Raw genomic sequence first — 4,758 nt, forward strand, 5'->3', positions numbered from 1 at the left:
ATATATATATATAAATGTATGTATGTATGTATGTATGTATGTATGTATGTATGTATGTATGTATGTATGTATGTATGTATGTATGTATGTATGTATGTATGTATGTATGTATGTATGTATGTATGTATGTATGTATGTATGTATGTATGTATGTATGTATGTATGTATGTATGTATGTATATATATATATATATATATATATATATATATATATATATATATATATATATATATATATATATATATATATATATATATATATATATATATATATATACCGGGCGTAGTGGCGTGCGCCTGTAATCCGGATACTCGGAGGCTTGGGTTGGAGGATCGCTTGAGGACGGGCGCTCTGCGCTGGGCCGTGCTATGAGAGGGTGTAGTGCAGCCCGGAATCATGGCGAAACCCAATCCTTATCCCTGTGTCGTAAGAGGCGACCAGGGTTGCGTCAGGAAGGTCATCTGGCATAAAACCTGTGCCAAATCAGTATGCGGATTATAACGGATGATCCGCGGTGGCGACCCCTAATGGGAGCAGCCGAAAGAACAACAACATATGTGTATGTATGTGTATATATACATATATACATATATATATATATATATATATATATATATATATATATAAATATATATATATATATATATATATATATATATATATATATATTGTTGCGGACCCAGGGTCGGGGGCGAGAGGACGACAAAGGGGGAAGCTATCTCGGGTTCCCACCAGACTCTCCGGAATCGCAGGCCGTCGCACACGAATAACTTAGTGACGCGGCGGGTCCCTAATTGACCGTGAACGCCAAGAACTCAACCACGTGACTTAGGGTCCTCCGTCTGGCGGCTGATACCGTTTCCTAAAAGGTAATGTGGTTTAATTACTGGGGGCCATGGCCTCGGTACGCCTTGTTCAAACTGGATCACCTTCCCGGATCTGATGCAGCCGAGCGTAACTGCCAAGGACGTACCAGTTAGAAAAACAGATCATTGGAGAATAACGTCCCGGCTAAGCTAAATTACAAACCAGGCTGGACCAATGAAGGAAAAGACGAAAATGAGCTGGGAACATTTCTACACAAGCATTTATTTACAATCAAGCAAGGAAAGGTATGTGCACAGTGAATGGGGTACATTCGTATGTGCAGCAGAGGACAGCAAGAAATTTGTGGGGTGTGACAAAAACCAAGCGATTTTCAAAAGCAGACACAGAACAGACTTATCCCGTTGTCACTTAGTCAATCGTAACATAAACAATGACAGGCGCCATCACACACACACACACACACACACACACACACACACACACACACACACACACACACACACACACACACACACACACACACACACACACACACACACACACACACACACACACACACACACACACACACAACCCCGAGGAAGATTCGATGTAGTTCAGAAAGAAAGAGAGCAGATGAGAACAAACGGCCTCACAATACCTGGCACGGTCGACCGACCAATGCAAACCAGTACGCTTAGAGAGAAGTAGGGGGGGGGGAGGAATATTGGTGTCTCAGGTGTGGGAGTGGGAGGTGTGGTGTTGTGCAATATGGGGGGTGCGGTGTCGTGCCAGAAGAAACTGTGATTATGAGGCATTAATGATGTTCTTTTGTGCATCCAAAGGGGACAAGATAAAAGGGTGGAAAGAGGAGGAGAGAAGATGCGTGAGGTGAAAGATCCCTAACCTAGTCGTGTATAGGTCTGCTAGTGTCGCGTGTACCTCCGTGGGATGCTCTGCTTGAGCGTTCCCACCTCGGGAGTTGGCACATTATCTCCGGCTTAGTCACTTTGCCGGGGCTCCTGGCAACATGCACTCTGCACCGGTCCTAAAGAAGAAGAACGTCTCACAGTTCCACACCAACCGCGAGTGAAGAGCCAGTAAAGGGGAGAGGCAATGAGGAGCAGCCAACGCCGAGCCAAGAGGAGCAGTGAAGAAGAGGGAGAAGCAAAGAGCGAACAGCTCCGCGCTCCACCTTTTGTAAGCCCCGGGTGAATGTTAGGGTGAAGACTCAAAAGCGACGCAGGGTGACCCAAATCCCACTTCTCTATTGGGCCACAGCGGCTGAGGATAGGGTCCGAGGACAGCCCAAGTTGTGCAGTAATCCTCTGTATAGTGGCGAATTGTAGCGATGCAGAGGCACGAGGGGGTGTGGTAATATTTTTCCCCGTTGGCGGGAGGTGTTGGTGGTCGAAGTGGTGAGTTTTTGGTGAGCGAGAGGTGAGCAAAGTGAGATGCAGGTTAGAAATTGGCACGCAGATTTGAATGAAATAATGGTGCATGATGCGTGTGCTGTACAGTATCTATTGTACTTATGTTGATTCCAAGCCACTGGGGCTGCTTGCTATTGTGTGCTCGATATATATATATATATATATATATATATATATATATATATATATATATATATATATATATATATATATATATATATATATATATGTATATATATATATATATATATATGTATATATATATATATATGTATATATATATATATATATATATATATATATATATATATATATATATATATATATATATATATATATATATATATATATATATATATATATATTGTGGTGTGTTTGCTTGCTTGTTTGATTAGTACCATGGCTAAAATGAAAGGGTTGGAATAGAAATCAGAACAGAAGACAGAGATATAGTTAATCGACCGAGCTATTAGACCCACACAACGCACGTCATCCATTTAACCCACGAGACATGAGGGGAAGGTCTGACTGCATGAAGATTAACAAAATAACTATCTGGGGATTACTGTATGTTGGGGGCCATTGCCTTAGAGGCAGGCGGTTTTGTAGAACTGCAAATATATATATATATATATATATATATATATATATATATATATATATATATATATATATATATATTGTGACGTCCACGGGACTTGAACAGTCCCGCCAACGTAGAATGAGCCGAAACGATGGAGGCGGTTTATTTATTTATAACCCAAACATGGCGGTTCTAATCGCTCTACCGCAAACGGGACGAGGAAGGTGGCACGAGTCACTTTTCACTGAGTTGATGATGTTTATTTGTTTTTATTATTAACCAGAAATAACAAGACTTGGCAAGAAGAGGGATCCGGGGCGATTCGACGGGATGGCATGGGATCAGGCATGGCGAAAACACAGACAATTCCAATGAATATACAATTCTCAAACCCTCTAAGGCGCCAAGTACACACACACACACACACACACACACACACACACACACACACACACACACACACACACACACACACACACACACACACACACACACACACACACACACACACACACACACACACACACACACACAAAACGTAGCTACTTCTGGTGGTCAGGCTGGACCGTGGTGTGGACGCAACTGTCCCTGGATCGGCGTCGGATGAGCTGGCCTTGCTCTCGTCGGGGGGGCAGGAGAAACCGTGGTGCTGTCAACCTCCTGGTCCTGGCCCAAGTCCGCTCACAGCCACCAGGGAACTAGTTCTGGTGCCAAGTTGCGAGCAGGAGAGGGAGGCAGGTCCGCCCGCCGTTCGACCCCGTACTCCGAGTCAGCAGAACCCCAGAGCCAACCAAGGTGAGGCACGAGGCTCAGCAAGGCTCCAAGACACGATGAAGAACACGATCGAATCAGCACAACAAGTACGCTTCCCGCGCAACAGCCTCCACACCAAAAAAAAACACGATCTTTTTGTCCCGATCTTCTTCCTCTTCCTTTTCGACCCCGAACAGAACCTTTTTATCCTCCCGTCCTCGTCACTTCCAATCGAGCCGTTTTATTGGCCCACCGCCGTCGCCTTCCGCCAATCGTGATCACGGGGCGGAGCCATCCACAGCCCTGTCCTGTGACGTCACGGCCAGCCTCCAGGGACTACTAAAAGGGGTTTACGCAGACACACTTACCCTATCCCGTGTCCCTATCTAATTACGTGACAATTATCATTTCCCCCTTGAAGAAATGAACATTTACTAGACAACTTATCACCACTGAATTGCTACTTATTACATCGAGATCCTGATACACTCGAACAGCATGGCATACCTAATTAAACATCCTAATTACCCTTTGAATGCATACCCCGCCCCTCAAACGTAACACTGCCCCCTCCTCTGGTACCGCAGCTCCTGCAAGGTACATCACAGGCGCTACCGTACCAGCCTTAACACTTACTGACTCACACCTAATTAACCTAACGAAATAAAGTAGGAGGGGCAATGGGCAGCGAGTCGCAGCTAACTTACCTATCCTGCTTAATGTACTACCCCCTTATGGCCTTACCCTCGCCTAAACAATCATTCGGTTTTTTTTGTTTTTTTTTTATTTTATTTTATCACATGATAGCACTGAGCGAAGTTGCACTCCATCTTCTGGATCATCGCGCTTGCCCAACACTCTTCCAGTGATCTGGGGAGGGGAAACAAAAGGTTCCACAAAAACACAACACTTATACTTTACATTCCTACTCTAAGCCTTAACGACACTATTCACAGGATATTTACACTTGACCGCCTCCCCCAGTGGATACTAATAGACCCAGCGTTACCTGGGGAGCCAATTTTCAAATTTGCCTGCCCCAAAATTATGCAGACATCATGCCCTTGCTGCACCTGTCAAATTGTGCGGGATCGAGTGGGACTCACACATCTTCACAACACTCACACCATGGTCATCATCACATTTCTAGGTCATGGTCCTCATTTTAATCATGCAGGCTG

The 4,758-nt window shown here is 44.3% G+C and overlaps 1 pseudogene; it reads left to right on the forward strand.

The window, feature by feature from the left end:
- The first annotated feature begins 276 nt into the window (after nt 1-276).
- LOC147027331 (signal recognition particle RNA) lies at nt 277-417 on the forward strand (annotated as a pseudogene).
- Nucleotides 418-4,758: the final 4,341 nt, after the last annotated feature.

The sequence above is a fragment of the Eptatretus burgeri genome, chromosome 4 (assembly GCF_056783735.1).
Source record: "Eptatretus burgeri isolate ZD-2024b chromosome 4, Ebu_testis_v1, whole genome shotgun sequence".
Lineage (NCBI taxonomy): Eukaryota > Metazoa > Chordata > Myxini > Myxiniformes > Myxinidae > Eptatretus > Eptatretus burgeri.